Source organism: Phalangium opilio, unplaced genomic scaffold (assembly GCF_054372755.1).
Source record: "Phalangium opilio isolate 3A_F unplaced genomic scaffold, DU_Popi_V2 ptg000061l_1, whole genome shotgun sequence".
Classification (NCBI taxonomy): Eukaryota; Metazoa; Arthropoda; class Arachnida; order Opiliones; family Phalangiidae; genus Phalangium; species Phalangium opilio.
In genome coordinates this window covers 11,303,590-11,320,018 of record NW_028324178.1, presented here as the reverse complement: position 1 = coordinate 11,320,018, position 16,429 = coordinate 11,303,590, and the positions used below count along the sequence as shown (strand labels likewise).

The window sequence follows — 16,429 nt, the reverse complement described above, 5'->3', positions numbered from 1 at the left end:
CTGCAAAACTCGGGTCCGTCCGGGATTTGAACCCGGGACCACTCGCACCCAAAGCGAGTATCATACCCCTAGACCAACGGACCATGTGTGAAACAAAACATACTCAACTCATAGGCCTACCCTGTAGTTAGTTGCATTTAAATAGTCACTAAATTACCTCTGCAAAAACTCGGGTCCGTCCGGGATTTTAACCCCGGAACCACTCGCACCCTTAGCGAGTATCATACCCCTAGACCAACGAACCATGTATGACCCTGAAACATGCTCAACTCGTAGTCCTACAATTTAACTAGTTGCATTTAAATAGTCACCATATTACTTCTGCAAATCTCGGGTCCGTCCGGGATTTGAACCCGGGACCACTCGCACCCTAAGCGAGTATCATACCCCTAGACCAACGGACCATGTATAAAACTAAAACATGCTCTAATCATAGGCCTACCCTGTAGTTAGTTGCATTTAAATAGTCCCTAAATTACCTCTGCAAAAACTCGGGTCCGTCCGGGATTTGAACCCGAGACCACTCGCACCCTAAACGAGTATCATACCCCTAGACCAACGGACCACTTATGAAATAAAACATGCTCAACTCATAGGCCTACCCTGTAGTTAGTTGCATTTATATAGTCACTAAATTACCTCTGCAAAAACTCGGGTCCGTCCGGGATTTTAACCCGGGACCACTCGCACCCTAAGCGAGTATCATACCCCTAGACCAACGGACCATGTATGACCCTGAAACATGCTCAGATCGTAGTACTACAATTTAACTAGTTGCATTTAAATAGTCACCATATTACTTCTGCAAATCTCGGGTCCGTCCGGGATTTGAACGCGGGACCACTCGCACCCTAAGCGAGTATCATACCCCTAGACCAACGGACCATGTACGACACTGAAACATGCTCAACTCGTAGTCCTACAATTTAACTAGTTGCATTTAAATAGTCACCAAATTACTTCTGCAAAACTCGGGTCCGTCCGGGATTTGAACCCGGGACCACTCGCACCCTAAGCGAGTATCATACCCCTAGACCAACGGACCACTTATGAAATAAAACATGCTCAACTCATAGGCCTACCCTGTAATTAGTTGCATTTAAATAGTCACTAAATTACCTCTGCAAAAACTCGGGCCCGTCCGAGATTTGAACCCGGGACCACTCGCACCCTAAGCGAGTATCATACCCCTAAACCAACAGATCATGAATGACTGCGAGACATGCTCAAGTCGTAGTCCTACAATTTAACTAGTTGCATTTAAATAGTCACCAATTTACTTCTGCAAAACTCGGGTCCGTCCGGGATTTGAACCCGGGACCACTCGCACCCAAAGCGAGTATCATACCCCTAGACCAACGGACCATGTGTGAAACAAAACATACTCAACTCATAGGCCTACCCTGTAGTTAGTTGCATTTAAATAGTCACTAAATTACCTCTGCAAAAACTCGGGTCCGTCCGGGATTTTAACCCCGGAACCACTCGCACCCTTAGCGAGTATCATACCCCTAGACCAACGAACCATGTATGACCCTGAAACATGCTCAACTCGTAGTCCTACAATTTAACTAGTTGCATTTAAATAGTCACCATATTACTTCTGCAAATCTCGGGTCCGTCCGGGATTTGAACCCGGGACCACTCGCACCCTAAGCGAGTATCATATCCCTAGACCAACGGACCATGTACGACACTGAAACATGCTCAACTCGTAGTCCTACAATTTAACTAGTTGCATTTAAATAGTCACCATATTACTTCTGCAAAACTCGGGTCCGTCCGGGATTTTAACCCGCGACCACTCGCACCCTAAGCGAGTATCATACCCCTAGACCAACGGACCATGTATGACACTGAAACATGCTCAACTCGTAGTCCTACAATTTAACTAGTTGCATTTAAATAGTCACCAAATTACTTCTGCAAAACTCGGGTCCGTCCGGGATTTGAACCCGGAACCACTCGCACCCAAAGCGAGTATCATACCCCTAGACCAACGGACCACTTATGAAATAAAACATGCTCAACTCATAGGCCTACCCTGTAGTTAGTTGCATTTAAATAGTCACTAAATTACCTCTGCAAAAACTCGGGTCCGTCCGGGATTTTATCCCGGGACCACTCGCACCCTAAGCGAGTAACATACCCCTAGACCAACGGACCATGTATGACACTGAAACATGCTCAACTCGTAGTCCTACAATTTAACTAGTTGCATTTAAATAGTCACCAAATTACTTCTGCAAAACTCGGGTCCGTCCGGGATTTGAACCCGGGACCACTCGCACCCAAAGCGAGTATCATACCCCTAGACCAACAGACCATGTGTGAAATAAAACATGCTCAACTCTTAGGCCTACCCTGTAGTTAGTTGCATTTAAATAGTCACTAAATTACCTCTGCAAAAACTCGGGTCCGTCCGGGATTTTAACCCGGGACCACTCGCACCCTAAGCGAGTATCATACCCCTAGACCAACGGACCATGTATGACACTGAAACATGCTGAACTCGTAGTCCTACAATTTAACTAGTTGCATTTAAATAGTCACCAAATTACTTCTGCAAAACTCGGGTCCGTCCGGGATCTGAACCCGGGACCACTCGCACCCTAAGCGAGTATCATACCCCTAGACCAACGGACCATGTATGAAACTAAAACATGCTCTACTCATAGGCCTACCCTGTAGTTAGTTGCATTTAAATAGTCACTAAATTACCTCTGCAAAAACTCGGGTCCGTCCGGGATTTGAACCCGGGACCACTCGCACCCTAATCGTGTGTCATACCCCTAAACCAACAGATCATGAATGACAGCGAGACATGCTCAAGTCGTAGTCCTACAATTTAACTAGTTGCATTTAAATAGTCACCAATTTACTTCTGCAAAACTCGGGTCCGTCCGGGATTTGAACCCGGGACCACTCGCACCCTAAGCGAGTATCATACCCCTAGACCAACGGACCATGTATGACACTGAAACATGCTCAACTCGTAGTCCTACAATTTAACTAGTTGCATTTAAATAGTCACCAAATTACTTCTGCAAAACTCGGGTCCGTCCGGGATCTGAACCCGGGACCACTCGCACCCTAAGCGAGTATCATACCCCTAGACCAACGGACCATGTATGAAACTAAAACATGCTCAACTCTTAGGCCTACCCTGTAGTTAGTTGCATTTAAATAGTCACTAAATTACCTCTGCAAAAACTCGGGTCCGTCCGGGATTTTAACCCGTGACCACTCGCACCCTAAGCGAGAATCATACCCCTAGACCAACGGACGATGTATGACACTGAAACATGCTCAACTCGTAGTCCTACAATTTAACTAGTTGCATTTAAATAGTCACCAAATTACTTCTGCAAAACTCGGGTCCGTCCGGGATTTGAACCCGGGACCACTCGCACCCTAAGCGAGTATCATACCCCTAGACCAACGGACCATGTATGACACTGAAACATGCTCAACTCGTAGTCCTACAATTTAACTAGTTGCATTTAAATAGTCACCAAATTACTTCTGCAAAACTCGGGTCTGTCCGGGATTTGAACCCGGGACCACTCGCACCCTAAGCTAGTATCATACCCCTAGACCAACGGACCACTTATGAAATAAAACATGCTCAACTCATAGGCCTACCCTGTAGTTAGTTGCATTTATATAGTCACTAAATTACCTCTGCAAAAACTCGGGTCCGTCCGGGATCTGAACCCAGAACCACTCGCACCCTAAGCGAGTACAATACCCCTAGACCAACGGACCATGTATGACACTGAAAAATGCTAAACTCGTAGTCCTACAATTTAACTAGTTGCATTTAAATAGTCACCAAATTACTTCTGCAAAACTCGGGTCCGTCCGGGATTTGAACCCGGGACCACTCGCACCCTAAGCTAGTATCATACCCCTAGACCAACGGACCATGTATGAAACTAAAACATGCTCTAATCATAGGCCTACCCTGTAGTTAGTTGCAATTAAATTGTCACTAAATTACCTCTGCAAAAACTCGGGTCCGTCCGGGATTTGAACCCGGGACCACTCGCACCCTAAGCGAGTATCATACCCCTAAACCAACGGACCATGTATGACACTGAAACATGCTCAACTCGTAGTCCTACAATTTAACTAGTTGCATTTAAATAGTCACCAAATTACTTCTGCAAAACTCGGGTCCGTCCGGGATTTGAACGCGGGACCACTCGCACCCTAAGCGAGTATCATACCCCTAGACCAACGGACCATGTATGACACTGAAACATGCTCAACTCGTAGTCCTACAATTTAACTAGTTGCATTTAAATAGTCACCAAATTACTTCTGCAAAACTCGGGTCTGTCCGGGATTTGAACCCGGGACCACTCGCACCCTAAGCTAGTATCATACCCCTAGACCAACGGACCATGTATGAAACTAAAACATGCTCTAATCATAGGCCTACCCTGTAGTTAGTTGCAATTAAATTGTCACTAAATTACCTCTGCAAAAACTCGGGTCCGTCCGGGATTTGAACCCGGGACCACTCGCACCCTAAGCGAGTATCATACCCCTAAACCAACGGACCATGTATGACACTGAAACATGCTCAACTCGTAGTCCTACAATTTAACTAGTTGCATTTAAATAGTCACCATATTACTTCTGCAAAACTCGGGTCCGTCCGGGATTTGAACCCGGGACCACTCGCACCCTAAGCGAGTATCATACCCCTAGACCAACGGACCATGTATGACACTGAAACATGCTCAACTCGTAGTCCTACAATTTAACTAGTTGCATTTAAATAGTCACCAAATTACTTCTGCAAAACTCGGGTCTGTCCGGGATTTGAACCCGGGACCACTCGCACCCTAAGCTAGTATCATACCCCTAGACCAACGGACCACTTATGAAATAAAACATGCTCAACTCATAGGCCTACCCTGTAGTTAGTTGCATTTATATAGTCACTAAATTACCTCTGCAAAAACTCGGGTCCGTCCGGGATCTGAACCCAGAACCACTCGCACCCTAAGCGAGTACAATACCCCTAGACCAAAGGACCATGTATGACACTGAAAAATGCTAAACTCGTAGTCCTACAATTTAACTAGTTGCATTTAAATAGTCACCAAATTACTTCTGCAAAACTCGGGTCCGTCCGGGATTTGAACCCGGGACCACTCGCACCCTAAGCTAGTATCATACCCCTAGACCAACGGACCATGTATGAAACTAAAACATGCTCTAATCATAGGCCTACCCTGTAGTTAGTTGCAATTAAATTGTCACTAAATTACCTCTGCAAAAACTCGGGTCCGTCCGGGATTTGAACCCGGGACCACTCGCACCCTAAGCGAGTATCATACCCCTAAACCAACGGACCATGTATGACACTGAAACATGCTCAACTCGTAGTCCTACAATTTAACTAGTTGCATTTAAATAGTCACCAAATTACTTCTGCAAAACTCGGGTCCGTCCGGGATTTGAACGCGGGACCACTCGCACCCTAAGCGAGTATCATACCCCTAGACCAACGGACCATGTACGACACTGAAACATGCTCAACTCGTAGTCCTACAATTTAACTAGTTGCATTTAAATAGTCACCATATTACTTCTGCAAATCTCGGGTCCGTCCGGGATTTGAACGCGGGACCACTCGCACCCTAAGCGAGTATCATACCCCTAGACCAACGGACCATGTACGACACTGAAACATGCTCAACTCGTAGTCCTACAATTTAACTTGTTGCATTTAAATAGTCACCAAATTACTTCTGCAAAACTCGGGTCCGTCCGGGATTTGAACCCGGGACCACTTGCACCCTAAGCGAGTATCATACCCCTAGACCAACGGACCACTTATGAAATAAAACATGCTCAACTCATAGGCCTACCCTGTAGTTAGTTGCATTTATGTAGTCACTAAATTACCTCTGCAAAAACTCGGGTCCGTCCGGGATTTGAACCCGAGACCACTCGCACCCTAAGCGAGTATCATACCCCTAGACCAACGGACCACTTATGAAATAAAACATGCTCAACTCATAGGCCTACCCTGTAGTTAGTTGCATTTATATATTTACTAAATTATCTCTGCAAAAACTCGGGTCCGTCCGGGATCTGAACCCAGAACCACTCGCACCCTAAGCGAGTACAATACCCCTAGACCAACGGACCATGTATGACACTGAAAAATGCTAAACTCGTAGTCCTACAATTTAACTAGTTGCATTTAAATAGTCACCAAATTACTTCTGCAAAACTCGGGTCCGTCCGGGATTTGAACCCGGGACCACTCGCACCCTAAGCTAGTATCATACCCCTAGACCAACGGACCATGTATGAAACTAAAACATGCTCTAATCATAGGCCTACCCTGTAGTTAGTTGCAATTAAATTGTCACTAAATTACCTCTGCAAAAACTCGGGTCCGTCCGGGATTTGAACCCGGGACCACTCGCACCCTAAGCGAGTATCATACCCCTAAACCAACGGACCATGTATGACACTGAAACATGCTCAACTCGTAGTCCTACAATTTAACTAGTTGCATTTAAATAGTCACCAAATTACTTCTGCAAAACTCGGGTCCGTCCGGGATTTGAACGCGGGACCACTCGCACCCTAAGCGAGTATCATACCCCTAGACCAACGGACCATGTATGACACTGAAACATGCTCAACTCGTAGTCCTACAATTTAACTAGTTGCATTTAAATAGTCACCAAATTACTTCTGCAAAACTCGGGTCTGTCCGGGATTTGAACCCGGGACCACTCGCACCCTAAGCTAGTATCATACCCCTAGACCAACGGACCATGTATGAAACTAAAACATGCTCTAATCATAGGCCTACCCTGTAGTTAGTTGCAATTAAATTGTCACTAAATTACCTCTGCAAAAACTCGGGTCCGTCCGGGATTTGAACCCGGGACCACTCGCACCCTAAGCGAGTATCATACCCCTAAACCAACGGACCATGTATGACACTGAAACATGCTCAACTCGTAGTCCTACAATTTAACTAGTTGCATTTAAATAGTCACCATATTACTTCTGCAAAACTCGGGTCCGTCCGGGATTTGAACCCGGGACCACTCGCACCCTAAGCGAGTATCATACCCCTAGACCAACGGACCATGTATGACACTGAAACATGCTCAACTCGTAGTCCTACAATTTAACTAGTTGCATTTAAATAGTCACCAAATTACTTCTGCAAAACTCGGGTCTGTCCGGGATTTGAACCCGGGACCACTCGCACCCTAAGCTAGTATCATACCCCTAGACCAACGGACCACTTATGAAATAAAACATGCTCAACTCATAGGCCTACCCTGTAGTTAGTTGCATTTATATAGTCACTAAATTACCTCTGCAAAAACTCGGGTCCGTCCGGGATCTGAACCCAGAACCACTCGCACCCTAAGCGAGTACAATACCCCTAGACCAACGGACCATGTATGACACTGAAAAATGCTAAACTCGTAGTCCTACAATTTAACTAGTTGCATTTAAATAGTCACCAAATTACTTCTGCAAAACTCGGGTCCGTCCGGGATTTGAACCCGGGACCACTCGCACCCTAAGCTAGTATCATACCCCTAGACCAACGGACCATGTATGAAACTAAAACATGCTCTAATCATAGGCCTACCCTGTAGTTAGTTGCAATTAAATTGTCACTAAATTACCTCTGCAAAAACTCGGGTCCGTCCGGGATTTGAACCCGGGACCACTCGCACCCTAAGCGAGTATCATACCCCTAAACCAACGGACCATGTATGACACTGAAACATGCTCAACTCGTAGTCCTACAATTTAACTAGTTGCATTTAAATAGTCACCAAATTACTTCTGCAAAACTCGGGTCCGTCCGGGATTTGAACGCGGGACCACTCGCACCCTAAGCGAGTATCATACCCCTAGACCAACGGACCATGTACGACACTGAAACATGCTCAACTCGTAGTCCTACAATTTAACTAGTTGCATTTAAATAGTCACCATATTACTTCTGCAAATCTCGGGTCCGTCCGGGATCTGAACCCAGAACCACTCGCACCCTAAGCGAGTACAATACCCCTAGACCAACGGACCATGTATGACACTGAAAAATGCTAAACTCGTAGTCCTACAATTTAACTAGTTGCATTTAAATAGTCACCAAATTACTTCTGCAAAACTCGGGTCCGTCCGGGATTTGAACCCGGGACCACTCGCACCCTAAGCTAGTATCATACCCCTAGACCAACGGACCATGTATGAAACTAAAACATGCTCTAATCATAGGCCTACCCTGTAGTTAGTTGCAATTAAATTGTCACTAAATTACCTCTGCAAAAACTCGGGTCCGTCCGGGATTTGAACCCGGGACCACTCGCACCCTAAGCGAGTATCATACCCCTAAACCAACGGACCATGTATGACACTGAAACATGCTCAACTCGTAGTCCTACAATTTAACTAGTTGCATTTAAATAGTCACCAAATTACTTCTGCAAAACTCGGGTCCGTCCGGGATTTGAACGCGGGACCACTCGCACCCTAAGCGAGTATCATACCCCTAGACCAACGGACCATGTATGACACTGAAACATGCTCAACTCGTAGTCCTACAATTTAACTAGTTGCATTTAAATAGTCACCAAATTACTTCTGCAAAACTCGGGTCTGTCCGGGATTTGAACCCGGGACCACTCGCACCCTAAGCTAGTATCATACCCCTAGACCAACGGACCATGTATGAAACTAAAACATGCTCTAATCATAGGCCTACCCTGTAGTTAGTTGCAATTAAATTGTCACTAAATTACCTCTGCAAAAACTCGGGTCCGTCCGGGATTTGAACCCGGGACCACTCGCACCCTAAGCGAGTATCATACCCCTAAACCAACGGACCATGTATGACACTGAAACATGCTCAACTCGTAGTCCTACAATTTAACTAGTTGCATTTAAATAGTCACCATATTACTTCTGCAAAACTCGGGTCCGTCCGGGATTTGAACCCGGGACCACTCGCACCCTAAGCGAGTATCATACCCCTAGACCAACGGACCATGTATGACACTGAAACATGCTCAACTCGTAGTCCTACAATTTAACTAGTTGCATTTAAATAGTCACCAAATTACTTCTGCAAAACTCGGGTCTGTCCGGGATTTGAACCCGGGACCACTCGCACCCTAAGCTAGTATCATACCCCTAGACCAACGGACCACTTATGAAATAAAACATGCTCAACTCATAGGCCTACCCTGTAGTTAGTTGCATTTATATAGTCACTAAATTACCTCTGCAAAAACTCGGGTCCGTCCGGGATCTGAACCCAGAACCACTCGCACCCTAAGCGAGTACAATACCCCTAGACCAACGGACCATGTATGACACTGAAAAATGCTAAACTCGTAGTCCTACAATTTAACTAGTTGCATTTAAATAGTCACCAAATTACTTCTGCAAAACTCGGGTCCGTCCGGGATTTGAACCCGGGACCACTCGCACCCTAAGCTAGTATCATACCCCTAGACCAACGGACCATGTATGAAACTAAAACATGCTCTAATCATAGGCCTACCCTGTAGTTAGTTGCAATTAAATTGTCACTAAATTACCTCTGCAAAAACTCGGGTCCGTCCGGGATTTGAACCCGGGACCACTCGCACCCTAAGCGAGTATCATACCCCTAAACCAACGGACCATGTATGACACTGAAACATGCTCAACTCGTAGTCCTACAATTTAACTAGTTGCATTTAAATAGTCACCAAATTACTTCTGCAAAACTCGGGTCCGTCCGGGATTTGAACGCGGGACCACTCGCACCCTAAGCGAGTATCATACCCCTAGACCAACGGACCATGTACGACACTGAAACATGCTCAACTCGTAGTCCTACAATTTAACTAGTTGCATTTAAATAGTCACCATATTACTTCTGCAAATCTCGGGTCCGTCCGGGATTTGAACGCGGGACCACTCGCACCCTAAGCGAGTATCATACCCCTAGACCAACGGACCATGTACGACACTGAAACATGCTCAACTCGTAGTCCTACAATTTAACTTGTTGCATTTAAATAGTCACCAAATTACTTCTGCAAAACTCGGGTCCGTCCGGGATTTGAACCCGGGACCACTTGCACCCTAAGCGAGTATCATACCCCTAGACCAACGGACCACTTATGAAATAAAACATGCTCAACTCATAGGCCTACCCTGTAGTTAGTTGCATTTATGTAGTCACTAAATTACCTCTGCAAAAACTCGGGTCCGTCCGGGATTTGAACCCGAGACCACTCGCACCCTAAGCGAGTATCATACCCCTAGACCAACGGACCACTTATGAAATAAAACATGCTCAACTCATAGGCCTACCCTGTAGTTAGTTGCATTTATATATTTACTAAATTACCTCTGCAAAAACTCGGGTCCGTCCGGGATCTGAACCCAGAACCACTCGCACCCTAAGCGAGTACAATACCCCTAGACCAACGGACCATGTATGACACTGAAAAATGCTAAACTCGTAGTCCTACAATTTAACTAGTTGCATTTAAATAGTCACCAAATTACTTCTGCAAAACTCGGGTCCGTCCGGGATTTGAACCCGGGACCACTCGCACCCTAAGCTAGTATCATACCCCTAGACCAACGGACCATGTATGAAACTAAAACATGCTCTAATCATAGGCCTACCCTGTAGTTAGTTGCAATTAAATTGTCACTAAATTACCTCTGCAAAAACTCGGGTCCGTCCGGGATTTGAACCCGGGACCATTCGCACCCTAAGCGAGTATCATACCCCTAAACCAACGGACCATGTATGACACTGAAACATGCTCAACTCGTAGTCCTACAATTTAACTAGTTGCATTTAAATAGTCACCAAATTACTTCTGCAAAACTCGGGTCCGTCCGGGATTTGAACGCGGGACCACTCGCACCCTAAGCGAGTATCATACCCCTAGACCAACGGACCATGTATGACACTGAAACATGCTCAACTCGTAGTCCTACAATTTAACTAGTTGCATTTAAATAGTCACCAAATTACTTCTGCAAAACTCGGGTCTGTCCGGGATTTGAACCCGGGACCACTCGCACCCTAAGCTAGTATCATACCCCTAGACCAACGGACCATGTATGAAACTAAAACATGCTCTAATCATAGGCCTACCCTGTAGTTAGTTGCAATTAAATTGTCACTAAATTACCTCTGCAAAAACTCGGGTCCGTCCGGGATTTGAACCCGGGACCACTCGCACCCTAAGCGAGTATCATACCCCTAAACCAACGGACCATGTATGACACTGAAACATGCTCAACTCGTAGTCCTACAATTTAACTAGTTGCATTTAAATAGTCACCATATTACTTCTGCAAAACTCGGGTCCGTCCGGGATTTGAACCCGGGACCACTCGCACCCTAAGCGAGTATCATACCCCTAGACCAACGGACCATGTATGACACTGAAACATGCTCAACTCGTAGTCCTACAATTTAACTAGTTGCATTTAAATAGTCACCAAATTACTTCTGCAAAACTCGGGTCTGTCCGGGATTTGAACCCGGGACCACTCGCACCCTAAGCTAGTATCATACCCCTAGACCAACGGACCACTTATGAAATAAAACATGCTCAACTCATAGGCCTACCCTGTAGTTAGTTGCATTTATATAGTCACTAAATTACCTCTGCAAAAACTCGGGTCCGTCCGGGATCTGAACCCAGAACCACTCGCACCCTAAGCGAGTACAATACCCCTAGACCAACGGACCATGTATGACACTGAAAAATGCTAAACTCGTAGTCCTACAATTTAACTAGTTGCATTTAAATAGTCACCAAATTACTTCTGCAAAACTCGGGTCCGTCCGGGATTTGAACCCGGGACCACTCGCACCCTAAGCTAGTATCATACCCCTAGACCAACGGACCATGTATGAAACTAAAACATGCTCTAATCATAGGCCTACCCTGTAGTTAGTTGCAATTAAATTGTCACTAAATTACCTCTGCAAAAACTCGGGTCCGTCCGGGATTTGAACCCGGGACCACTCGCACCCTAAGCGAGTATCATACCCCTAAACCAACGGACCATGTATGACACTGAAACATGCTCAACTCGTAGTCCTACAATTTAACTAGTTGCATTTAAATAGTCACCAAATTACTTCTGCAAAACTCGGGTCCGTCCGGGATTTGAACGCGGGACCACTCGCACCCTAAGCGAGTATCATACCCCTAGACCAACGGACCATGTACGACACTGAAACATGCTCAACTCGTAGTCCTACAATTTAACTAGTTGCATTTAAATAGTCACCATATTACTTCTGCAAATCTCGGGTCCGTCCGGGATTTGAACGCGGGACCACTCGCACCCTAAGCGAGTATCATACCCCTAGACCAACGGACCATGTACGACACTGAAACATGCTCAACTCGTAGTCCTACAATTTAACTTGTTGCATTTAAATAGTCACCAAATTACTTCTGCAAAACTCGGGTCCGTCCGGGATTTGAACCCGGGACCACTTGCACCCTAAGCGAGTATCATACCCCTAGACCAACGGACCACTTATGAAATAAAACATGCTCAACTCATAGGCCTACCCTGTAGTTAGTTGCATTTATGTAGTCACTAAATTACCTCTGCAAAAACTCGGGTCCGTCCGGGATTTGAACCCGAGACCACTCGCACCCTAAGCGAGTATCATACCCCTAGACCAACGGACCACTTATGAAATAAAACATGCTCAACTCATAGGCCTACCCTGTAGTTAGTTGCATTTATATATTTACTAAATTACCTCTGCAAAAACTCGGGTCCGTCCGGGATTTTAACCCGGGACCACTCGCACCCTAAGCGAGTATCATACCCCTAGACCAACGGACCATGTATGACACTGAAACATGCTCAACTCGTAGTCCTACAATTTAACTAGTTGCATTTAAATAGTCACCAAATTACTTCTGCAAAACTCGGGTCCGTCCGGGATTTGAACCCGGGACCACTCGCACCCTAAGCGAGTATCATACCCCTAGACCAACGGACCACTTATGAAATAAAACATGCTCAACTCATAGGCCTACCCTGTAGTTAGTTGCATTTAAATAGTCACTAAATTACCTCTGCAAAAACTCGCGCCCGTCCGAGATTTGAACCCGGGACCACTCGCACCCTAAGCGAGTATCATACCCCTAAACCAACAGATCATGAATGACTGCGAGACATGCTCAATTCGTAGTCCTACAATTTAACTAGTTGCATTTAAATAGTCACCAATTTACTTCTGCAAAACTCGGGTCCGTCCGGGATTTGAACCCGGGACCACTCGCACCCTAAGCGAGTATCATACCCCTAGACCAACGGACCATGTACGACACTGAAACATGCTCAACTCGTAGTCCTACAATTTAACTTGTTGCATTTAAATAGTCACCAAATTACTTCTGCAAAACTCGGGTCCGTCCGGGATTTGAACCCGGGACCACTCGCACCCTAAGCGAGTATCATACCCCTAGACCAACGGACCACTTATGAAATAAAACATGCTCAACTCATAGGCCTACCCTGTAGTTAGTTGCATTTATGTAGTCACTAAATTACTTCTGCAAAACTCGGGTCCGTCCGGGATTTGAACCCGGGACCACTCGCACCCTAAGCGAGTATCATACCCCTAGACCAACGGACCATGTATGACCCTGAAACATGCTCAGATCGTAGTCCTACAATTTAACTAGTTGCATTTAAATAGTCACCATATTACTTCTGCAAATCTCGGGTCCGTCCGGGATTTGAACGCGGGACCACTCGCACCCTAAGCGAGTATCATACCCCTAGACCAACGGACCATGTACGACACTGAAACATGCTCAACTCGTAGTCCTACAATTTAACTTGTTGCATTTAAATAGTCACCAAATTACTTCTGCAAAACTCGGGTCCGTCCGGGATTTGAACGCGGGACCACTCGCACCCTAAGCGAGTATCATACCCCTAGACCAACGGACCACTTATGAAATAAAACATGCTCAACTCATAGGCCTACCCTGTAGTTAGTTGCATTTATGTAGTCACTAAATTACCTCTGCAAAAACTTGGGTCCGTCCGGGATTTGAACCCAGGACCACTCGCACCCTAAGCGAGTATCATACCCCTAGACCAACGGACCATGTATGAAACTAAAACATGCTCTAATCATAGGCCTACCCTGTAGTTAGTTGCATTTAAATAGTCCCTAAATTACCTCTGCAAAAACTCGGGTCCGTCCGGGATTTGAACCCGAGACCACTCGCACCCTAAGCGAGTATCATACCCCTAGACCAACGGACCACTTATGAAATAAAACATGCTCAACTCATAGGCCTACCCTGTAGTTAGTTGCATTTATATAGTCACTAAATTACCTCTGCAAAAACTCGGGTCCGTCCGGGATTTTAACCCGGGACCACTCGCACCCTAAGCGAGTATCATACCCCTAGACCAACGGACCATGTATAAAACTAAAACATGCTCTAATCATAGGCCTACCCTGTAGTTAGTTGCATTTAAATAGTCCCTAAATTACCTCTGCAAAAACTCGGGTCCGTCCGGGATTTGAACCCGAGACCACTCGCACCCTAAGCGAGTATCATACCCCTAGACCAACGGACCACTTATGAAATAAAACATGCTCAACTCATAGGCCTACCCTGTAGTTAGTTGCATTTATATAGTCACTAAATTACCTCTGCAAAAACTCGGGTCCGTCCGGGATTTTAACCCGGGACCACTCGCACCCTAAGCGAGTATCATACCCCTAGACCAACGGACCATGTATGACCCTGAAACATGCTCAGATCGTAGTCCTACAATTTAACTAGTTGCATTTAAATAGTCACCATATTACTTCTGCAAATCTCGGGCCCGTCCGAGATTTGAACCCGGGACCACTCGCACCCTAAGCGAGTATCATACCCCTAAACCAACAGATCATGGATGACTGCGAGACATGCTCAAGTCGTAGTCCTACAATTTAACTAGTTGCATTTAAATAGTCACCAATTTACTTCTGCAAAACTCGGGTCCGTCCGGGATTTGAACCCGGGACCACTCGCACCCAAAGCGAGTATCATACCCCTAGACCAACGGACCATGTGTGAAACAAAACATACTCAACTCATAGGCCTACCCTGTAGTTAGTTGCATTTAAATAGTCACTAAATTACCTCTGCAAAAACTCGGGTCCGTCCGGGATTTTAACCCCGGAACCACTCGCACCCTTAGCGAGTATCATACCCCTAGACCAACGAACCATGTATGACCCTGAAACATGCTCAACTCGTAGTCCTACAATTTAACTAGTTGCATTTAAATAGTCACCATATTACTTCTGCAAATCTCGGGTCCGTCCGGGATTTGAACCCGGGACCACTCGCACCCTAAGCGAGTATCATACCCCTAGACCAACGGACCATGTACGACACTGAAACATGCTCAACTCGTAGTCCTACAATTTAACTAGTTGCATTTAAATAGTCACCATATTACTTCTGCAAAACTCGGGTCCGTCCGGGATTTTAACCCGCGACCACTCGCACCCTAAGCGAGTATCATACCCCTAGACCAACGGACCATGTATGACACTGAAACATGCTCAACTCGTAGTCCTACAATTTAACTAGTTGCATTTAAATAGTCACCAAATTACTTCTGCAAAACTCGGGTCCGTCCGGGATTTGAACCCGGAACCACTCGCACCCAAAGCGAGTATCATACCCCTAGACCAACGGACCACTTATGAAATAAAACATGCTCAACTCATAGGCCTACCCTGTAGTTTGTTGCATTTAAATAGTCACTAAATTACCTCTGCAAAAACTCGGGTCCGTCCGGGATTTTAACCCGGGACCACTCGCACCCTAAGCGAGTAACATACCCCTAGACCAACGGACCATGTATGACACTGAAACATGCTCAACTCGTAGTCCTACAATTTAACTAGTTGCATTTAAATAGTCACCAAATTACTTCTGCAAAACTCGGGTCCGTCCGGGATTTGAACCCGGGACCACTCGCACCCAAAGCGAGTATCATACCCCTAGACCAACGGACCATGTGTGAAATAAAACATGCTCAACTCTTAGGCCTACCCTGTAGTTAGTTGCATTTAAATAGTCACTAAATTACCTCTGCAAAAACTCGGGTCCGTCCGGGATTTTAACCCGGGACCACTCGCACCCTAAGCGAGTATCATACCCCTAGACCAACGGACCATGTATGACACTGAAACATGCTGAACTCGTAGTCCTACAATTTAACTAGTTGCATTTAAATAGTCACCAAATTACTTCTGCAAAACTCGGGTCCGTCCGGGATCTGAACCCGGGACCACTCGCACCCTAAGCGAGTATCATACCCCTAGACCAACGGACCATGTATG

The 16,429-nt window shown here is 45.8% G+C and overlaps 74 non-coding genes across 74 annotated transcripts; all 74 read right to left on the bottom strand.

Moving 5' to 3' along the window:
* Positions 1–11: 11 nt before the first annotated feature.
* Positions 12–83, bottom strand: TRNAP-UGG (transfer RNA proline (anticodon UGG)). Its single transcript has one exon. It is a non-coding gene; the product is annotated as a tRNA-Pro (tRNA).
* Positions 84–332: 249 nt separating this feature from the next.
* Positions 333–404, bottom strand: TRNAP-AGG (transfer RNA proline (anticodon AGG)). The gene has a single exon. It is a non-coding gene; the product is annotated as a tRNA-Pro (tRNA).
* Positions 405–493: 89 nt separating this feature from the next.
* TRNAP-AGG (transfer RNA proline (anticodon AGG)) lies at positions 494–565 on the bottom strand. The gene has a single exon. It is a non-coding gene; the product is annotated as a tRNA-Pro (tRNA).
* An 88-nt stretch (positions 566–653) lies between these two features.
* Positions 654–725, bottom strand: TRNAP-AGG (transfer RNA proline (anticodon AGG)). The gene has a single exon. It is a non-coding gene; the product is annotated as a tRNA-Pro (tRNA).
* Positions 726–813: 88 nt separating this feature from the next.
* TRNAP-AGG (transfer RNA proline (anticodon AGG)) lies at positions 814–885 on the bottom strand. Its single transcript has one exon. It is a non-coding gene; the product is annotated as a tRNA-Pro (tRNA).
* An 88-nt stretch (positions 886–973) lies between these two features.
* TRNAP-AGG (transfer RNA proline (anticodon AGG)) lies at positions 974–1,045 on the bottom strand. Its single transcript has one exon. It is a non-coding gene; the product is annotated as a tRNA-Pro (tRNA).
* A 248-nt stretch (positions 1,046–1,293) lies between these two features.
* On the bottom strand, positions 1,294–1,365 carry TRNAP-UGG (transfer RNA proline (anticodon UGG)). The gene has a single exon. It is a non-coding gene; the product is annotated as a tRNA-Pro (tRNA).
* Positions 1,366–1,614: 249 nt separating this feature from the next.
* TRNAP-AGG (transfer RNA proline (anticodon AGG)) lies at positions 1,615–1,686 on the bottom strand. Its single transcript has one exon. It is a non-coding gene; the product is annotated as a tRNA-Pro (tRNA).
* A 248-nt stretch (positions 1,687–1,934) lies between these two features.
* On the bottom strand, positions 1,935–2,006 carry TRNAP-UGG (transfer RNA proline (anticodon UGG)). Its single transcript has one exon. It is a non-coding gene; the product is annotated as a tRNA-Pro (tRNA).
* Positions 2,007–2,254: 248 nt separating this feature from the next.
* Positions 2,255–2,326, bottom strand: TRNAP-UGG (transfer RNA proline (anticodon UGG)). The gene has a single exon. It is a non-coding gene; the product is annotated as a tRNA-Pro (tRNA).
* An 88-nt stretch (positions 2,327–2,414) lies between these two features.
* On the bottom strand, positions 2,415–2,486 carry TRNAP-AGG (transfer RNA proline (anticodon AGG)). The gene has a single exon. It is a non-coding gene; the product is annotated as a tRNA-Pro (tRNA).
* Positions 2,487–2,574: 88 nt separating this feature from the next.
* Positions 2,575–2,646, bottom strand: TRNAP-AGG (transfer RNA proline (anticodon AGG)). Its single transcript has one exon. It is a non-coding gene; the product is annotated as a tRNA-Pro (tRNA).
* Positions 2,647–2,895: 249 nt separating this feature from the next.
* Positions 2,896–2,967, bottom strand: TRNAP-AGG (transfer RNA proline (anticodon AGG)). Its single transcript has one exon. It is a non-coding gene; the product is annotated as a tRNA-Pro (tRNA).
* An 88-nt stretch (positions 2,968–3,055) lies between these two features.
* On the bottom strand, positions 3,056–3,127 carry TRNAP-AGG (transfer RNA proline (anticodon AGG)). The gene has a single exon. It is a non-coding gene; the product is annotated as a tRNA-Pro (tRNA).
* Positions 3,128–3,376: 249 nt separating this feature from the next.
* Positions 3,377–3,448, bottom strand: TRNAP-AGG (transfer RNA proline (anticodon AGG)). The gene has a single exon. It is a non-coding gene; the product is annotated as a tRNA-Pro (tRNA).
* A 408-nt stretch (positions 3,449–3,856) lies between these two features.
* On the bottom strand, positions 3,857–3,928 carry TRNAP-AGG (transfer RNA proline (anticodon AGG)). Its single transcript has one exon. It is a non-coding gene; the product is annotated as a tRNA-Pro (tRNA).
* An 89-nt stretch (positions 3,929–4,017) lies between these two features.
* On the bottom strand, positions 4,018–4,089 carry TRNAP-AGG (transfer RNA proline (anticodon AGG)). Its single transcript has one exon. It is a non-coding gene; the product is annotated as a tRNA-Pro (tRNA).
* An 88-nt stretch (positions 4,090–4,177) lies between these two features.
* On the bottom strand, positions 4,178–4,249 carry TRNAP-AGG (transfer RNA proline (anticodon AGG)). Its single transcript has one exon. It is a non-coding gene; the product is annotated as a tRNA-Pro (tRNA).
* Positions 4,250–4,498: 249 nt separating this feature from the next.
* Positions 4,499–4,570, bottom strand: TRNAP-AGG (transfer RNA proline (anticodon AGG)). The gene has a single exon. It is a non-coding gene; the product is annotated as a tRNA-Pro (tRNA).
* Positions 4,571–4,658: 88 nt separating this feature from the next.
* Positions 4,659–4,730, bottom strand: TRNAP-AGG (transfer RNA proline (anticodon AGG)). The gene has a single exon. It is a non-coding gene; the product is annotated as a tRNA-Pro (tRNA).
* A 408-nt stretch (positions 4,731–5,138) lies between these two features.
* On the bottom strand, positions 5,139–5,210 carry TRNAP-AGG (transfer RNA proline (anticodon AGG)). Its single transcript has one exon. It is a non-coding gene; the product is annotated as a tRNA-Pro (tRNA).
* Positions 5,211–5,299: 89 nt separating this feature from the next.
* Positions 5,300–5,371, bottom strand: TRNAP-AGG (transfer RNA proline (anticodon AGG)). Its single transcript has one exon. It is a non-coding gene; the product is annotated as a tRNA-Pro (tRNA).
* An 88-nt stretch (positions 5,372–5,459) lies between these two features.
* Positions 5,460–5,531, bottom strand: TRNAP-AGG (transfer RNA proline (anticodon AGG)). The gene has a single exon. It is a non-coding gene; the product is annotated as a tRNA-Pro (tRNA).
* An 88-nt stretch (positions 5,532–5,619) lies between these two features.
* TRNAP-AGG (transfer RNA proline (anticodon AGG)) lies at positions 5,620–5,691 on the bottom strand. The gene has a single exon. It is a non-coding gene; the product is annotated as a tRNA-Pro (tRNA).
* Positions 5,692–5,779: 88 nt separating this feature from the next.
* On the bottom strand, positions 5,780–5,851 carry TRNAP-AGG (transfer RNA proline (anticodon AGG)). Its single transcript has one exon. It is a non-coding gene; the product is annotated as a tRNA-Pro (tRNA).
* An 88-nt stretch (positions 5,852–5,939) lies between these two features.
* Positions 5,940–6,011, bottom strand: TRNAP-AGG (transfer RNA proline (anticodon AGG)). Its single transcript has one exon. It is a non-coding gene; the product is annotated as a tRNA-Pro (tRNA).
* A 248-nt stretch (positions 6,012–6,259) lies between these two features.
* On the bottom strand, positions 6,260–6,331 carry TRNAP-AGG (transfer RNA proline (anticodon AGG)). Its single transcript has one exon. It is a non-coding gene; the product is annotated as a tRNA-Pro (tRNA).
* An 89-nt stretch (positions 6,332–6,420) lies between these two features.
* TRNAP-AGG (transfer RNA proline (anticodon AGG)) lies at positions 6,421–6,492 on the bottom strand. Its single transcript has one exon. It is a non-coding gene; the product is annotated as a tRNA-Pro (tRNA).
* Positions 6,493–6,580: 88 nt separating this feature from the next.
* TRNAP-AGG (transfer RNA proline (anticodon AGG)) lies at positions 6,581–6,652 on the bottom strand. The gene has a single exon. It is a non-coding gene; the product is annotated as a tRNA-Pro (tRNA).
* A 249-nt stretch (positions 6,653–6,901) lies between these two features.
* On the bottom strand, positions 6,902–6,973 carry TRNAP-AGG (transfer RNA proline (anticodon AGG)). Its single transcript has one exon. It is a non-coding gene; the product is annotated as a tRNA-Pro (tRNA).
* An 88-nt stretch (positions 6,974–7,061) lies between these two features.
* On the bottom strand, positions 7,062–7,133 carry TRNAP-AGG (transfer RNA proline (anticodon AGG)). Its single transcript has one exon. It is a non-coding gene; the product is annotated as a tRNA-Pro (tRNA).
* A 408-nt stretch (positions 7,134–7,541) lies between these two features.
* Positions 7,542–7,613, bottom strand: TRNAP-AGG (transfer RNA proline (anticodon AGG)). Its single transcript has one exon. It is a non-coding gene; the product is annotated as a tRNA-Pro (tRNA).
* Positions 7,614–7,702: 89 nt separating this feature from the next.
* Positions 7,703–7,774, bottom strand: TRNAP-AGG (transfer RNA proline (anticodon AGG)). Its single transcript has one exon. It is a non-coding gene; the product is annotated as a tRNA-Pro (tRNA).
* Positions 7,775–7,862: 88 nt separating this feature from the next.
* Positions 7,863–7,934, bottom strand: TRNAP-AGG (transfer RNA proline (anticodon AGG)). Its single transcript has one exon. It is a non-coding gene; the product is annotated as a tRNA-Pro (tRNA).
* Positions 7,935–8,182: 248 nt separating this feature from the next.
* Positions 8,183–8,254, bottom strand: TRNAP-AGG (transfer RNA proline (anticodon AGG)). The gene has a single exon. It is a non-coding gene; the product is annotated as a tRNA-Pro (tRNA).
* Positions 8,255–8,343: 89 nt separating this feature from the next.
* On the bottom strand, positions 8,344–8,415 carry TRNAP-AGG (transfer RNA proline (anticodon AGG)). Its single transcript has one exon. It is a non-coding gene; the product is annotated as a tRNA-Pro (tRNA).
* An 88-nt stretch (positions 8,416–8,503) lies between these two features.
* On the bottom strand, positions 8,504–8,575 carry TRNAP-AGG (transfer RNA proline (anticodon AGG)). The gene has a single exon. It is a non-coding gene; the product is annotated as a tRNA-Pro (tRNA).
* Positions 8,576–8,824: 249 nt separating this feature from the next.
* On the bottom strand, positions 8,825–8,896 carry TRNAP-AGG (transfer RNA proline (anticodon AGG)). The gene has a single exon. It is a non-coding gene; the product is annotated as a tRNA-Pro (tRNA).
* Positions 8,897–8,984: 88 nt separating this feature from the next.
* TRNAP-AGG (transfer RNA proline (anticodon AGG)) lies at positions 8,985–9,056 on the bottom strand. The gene has a single exon. It is a non-coding gene; the product is annotated as a tRNA-Pro (tRNA).
* A 408-nt stretch (positions 9,057–9,464) lies between these two features.
* Positions 9,465–9,536, bottom strand: TRNAP-AGG (transfer RNA proline (anticodon AGG)). Its single transcript has one exon. It is a non-coding gene; the product is annotated as a tRNA-Pro (tRNA).
* Positions 9,537–9,625: 89 nt separating this feature from the next.
* Positions 9,626–9,697, bottom strand: TRNAP-AGG (transfer RNA proline (anticodon AGG)). Its single transcript has one exon. It is a non-coding gene; the product is annotated as a tRNA-Pro (tRNA).
* Positions 9,698–9,785: 88 nt separating this feature from the next.
* Positions 9,786–9,857, bottom strand: TRNAP-AGG (transfer RNA proline (anticodon AGG)). The gene has a single exon. It is a non-coding gene; the product is annotated as a tRNA-Pro (tRNA).
* An 88-nt stretch (positions 9,858–9,945) lies between these two features.
* On the bottom strand, positions 9,946–10,017 carry TRNAP-AGG (transfer RNA proline (anticodon AGG)). The gene has a single exon. It is a non-coding gene; the product is annotated as a tRNA-Pro (tRNA).
* An 88-nt stretch (positions 10,018–10,105) lies between these two features.
* Positions 10,106–10,177, bottom strand: TRNAP-AGG (transfer RNA proline (anticodon AGG)). The gene has a single exon. It is a non-coding gene; the product is annotated as a tRNA-Pro (tRNA).
* Positions 10,178–10,265: 88 nt separating this feature from the next.
* Positions 10,266–10,337, bottom strand: TRNAP-AGG (transfer RNA proline (anticodon AGG)). The gene has a single exon. It is a non-coding gene; the product is annotated as a tRNA-Pro (tRNA).
* Positions 10,338–10,585: 248 nt separating this feature from the next.
* On the bottom strand, positions 10,586–10,657 carry TRNAP-AGG (transfer RNA proline (anticodon AGG)). Its single transcript has one exon. It is a non-coding gene; the product is annotated as a tRNA-Pro (tRNA).
* Positions 10,658–10,746: 89 nt separating this feature from the next.
* Positions 10,747–10,818, bottom strand: TRNAP-AGG (transfer RNA proline (anticodon AGG)). The gene has a single exon. It is a non-coding gene; the product is annotated as a tRNA-Pro (tRNA).
* An 88-nt stretch (positions 10,819–10,906) lies between these two features.
* On the bottom strand, positions 10,907–10,978 carry TRNAP-AGG (transfer RNA proline (anticodon AGG)). The gene has a single exon. It is a non-coding gene; the product is annotated as a tRNA-Pro (tRNA).
* A 249-nt stretch (positions 10,979–11,227) lies between these two features.
* TRNAP-AGG (transfer RNA proline (anticodon AGG)) lies at positions 11,228–11,299 on the bottom strand. Its single transcript has one exon. It is a non-coding gene; the product is annotated as a tRNA-Pro (tRNA).
* An 88-nt stretch (positions 11,300–11,387) lies between these two features.
* On the bottom strand, positions 11,388–11,459 carry TRNAP-AGG (transfer RNA proline (anticodon AGG)). Its single transcript has one exon. It is a non-coding gene; the product is annotated as a tRNA-Pro (tRNA).
* Positions 11,460–11,867: 408 nt separating this feature from the next.
* TRNAP-AGG (transfer RNA proline (anticodon AGG)) lies at positions 11,868–11,939 on the bottom strand. The gene has a single exon. It is a non-coding gene; the product is annotated as a tRNA-Pro (tRNA).
* An 89-nt stretch (positions 11,940–12,028) lies between these two features.
* On the bottom strand, positions 12,029–12,100 carry TRNAP-AGG (transfer RNA proline (anticodon AGG)). The gene has a single exon. It is a non-coding gene; the product is annotated as a tRNA-Pro (tRNA).
* Positions 12,101–12,188: 88 nt separating this feature from the next.
* Positions 12,189–12,260, bottom strand: TRNAP-AGG (transfer RNA proline (anticodon AGG)). The gene has a single exon. It is a non-coding gene; the product is annotated as a tRNA-Pro (tRNA).
* An 88-nt stretch (positions 12,261–12,348) lies between these two features.
* Positions 12,349–12,420, bottom strand: TRNAP-AGG (transfer RNA proline (anticodon AGG)). The gene has a single exon. It is a non-coding gene; the product is annotated as a tRNA-Pro (tRNA).
* Positions 12,421–12,508: 88 nt separating this feature from the next.
* Positions 12,509–12,580, bottom strand: TRNAP-AGG (transfer RNA proline (anticodon AGG)). The gene has a single exon. It is a non-coding gene; the product is annotated as a tRNA-Pro (tRNA).
* Positions 12,581–12,668: 88 nt separating this feature from the next.
* On the bottom strand, positions 12,669–12,740 carry TRNAP-AGG (transfer RNA proline (anticodon AGG)). Its single transcript has one exon. It is a non-coding gene; the product is annotated as a tRNA-Pro (tRNA).
* Positions 12,741–12,828: 88 nt separating this feature from the next.
* TRNAP-AGG (transfer RNA proline (anticodon AGG)) lies at positions 12,829–12,900 on the bottom strand. Its single transcript has one exon. It is a non-coding gene; the product is annotated as a tRNA-Pro (tRNA).
* Positions 12,901–12,988: 88 nt separating this feature from the next.
* Positions 12,989–13,060, bottom strand: TRNAP-AGG (transfer RNA proline (anticodon AGG)). Its single transcript has one exon. It is a non-coding gene; the product is annotated as a tRNA-Pro (tRNA).
* A 248-nt stretch (positions 13,061–13,308) lies between these two features.
* On the bottom strand, positions 13,309–13,380 carry TRNAP-AGG (transfer RNA proline (anticodon AGG)). The gene has a single exon. It is a non-coding gene; the product is annotated as a tRNA-Pro (tRNA).
* An 88-nt stretch (positions 13,381–13,468) lies between these two features.
* Positions 13,469–13,540, bottom strand: TRNAP-AGG (transfer RNA proline (anticodon AGG)). The gene has a single exon. It is a non-coding gene; the product is annotated as a tRNA-Pro (tRNA).
* An 87-nt stretch (positions 13,541–13,627) lies between these two features.
* Positions 13,628–13,699, bottom strand: TRNAP-AGG (transfer RNA proline (anticodon AGG)). Its single transcript has one exon. It is a non-coding gene; the product is annotated as a tRNA-Pro (tRNA).
* Positions 13,700–13,787: 88 nt separating this feature from the next.
* Positions 13,788–13,859, bottom strand: TRNAP-AGG (transfer RNA proline (anticodon AGG)). The gene has a single exon. It is a non-coding gene; the product is annotated as a tRNA-Pro (tRNA).
* Positions 13,860–13,947: 88 nt separating this feature from the next.
* Positions 13,948–14,019, bottom strand: TRNAP-AGG (transfer RNA proline (anticodon AGG)). The gene has a single exon. It is a non-coding gene; the product is annotated as a tRNA-Pro (tRNA).
* Positions 14,020–14,107: 88 nt separating this feature from the next.
* Positions 14,108–14,179, bottom strand: TRNAP-AGG (transfer RNA proline (anticodon AGG)). The gene has a single exon. It is a non-coding gene; the product is annotated as a tRNA-Pro (tRNA).
* An 89-nt stretch (positions 14,180–14,268) lies between these two features.
* TRNAP-AGG (transfer RNA proline (anticodon AGG)) lies at positions 14,269–14,340 on the bottom strand. Its single transcript has one exon. It is a non-coding gene; the product is annotated as a tRNA-Pro (tRNA).
* Positions 14,341–14,428: 88 nt separating this feature from the next.
* On the bottom strand, positions 14,429–14,500 carry TRNAP-AGG (transfer RNA proline (anticodon AGG)). The gene has a single exon. It is a non-coding gene; the product is annotated as a tRNA-Pro (tRNA).
* Positions 14,501–14,589: 89 nt separating this feature from the next.
* Positions 14,590–14,661, bottom strand: TRNAP-AGG (transfer RNA proline (anticodon AGG)). The gene has a single exon. It is a non-coding gene; the product is annotated as a tRNA-Pro (tRNA).
* Positions 14,662–14,749: 88 nt separating this feature from the next.
* TRNAP-AGG (transfer RNA proline (anticodon AGG)) lies at positions 14,750–14,821 on the bottom strand. The gene has a single exon. It is a non-coding gene; the product is annotated as a tRNA-Pro (tRNA).
* A 248-nt stretch (positions 14,822–15,069) lies between these two features.
* Positions 15,070–15,141, bottom strand: TRNAP-UGG (transfer RNA proline (anticodon UGG)). The gene has a single exon. It is a non-coding gene; the product is annotated as a tRNA-Pro (tRNA).
* Positions 15,142–15,390: 249 nt separating this feature from the next.
* Positions 15,391–15,462, bottom strand: TRNAP-AGG (transfer RNA proline (anticodon AGG)). The gene has a single exon. It is a non-coding gene; the product is annotated as a tRNA-Pro (tRNA).
* A 248-nt stretch (positions 15,463–15,710) lies between these two features.
* Positions 15,711–15,782, bottom strand: TRNAP-UGG (transfer RNA proline (anticodon UGG)). Its single transcript has one exon. It is a non-coding gene; the product is annotated as a tRNA-Pro (tRNA).
* A 248-nt stretch (positions 15,783–16,030) lies between these two features.
* Positions 16,031–16,102, bottom strand: TRNAP-UGG (transfer RNA proline (anticodon UGG)). Its single transcript has one exon. It is a non-coding gene; the product is annotated as a tRNA-Pro (tRNA).
* Positions 16,103–16,190: 88 nt separating this feature from the next.
* On the bottom strand, positions 16,191–16,262 carry TRNAP-AGG (transfer RNA proline (anticodon AGG)). The gene has a single exon. It is a non-coding gene; the product is annotated as a tRNA-Pro (tRNA).
* Positions 16,263–16,350: 88 nt separating this feature from the next.
* TRNAP-AGG (transfer RNA proline (anticodon AGG)) lies at positions 16,351–16,422 on the bottom strand. Its single transcript has one exon. It is a non-coding gene; the product is annotated as a tRNA-Pro (tRNA).
* Between the last annotated feature and the right edge of the window lie 7 nt (positions 16,423–16,429).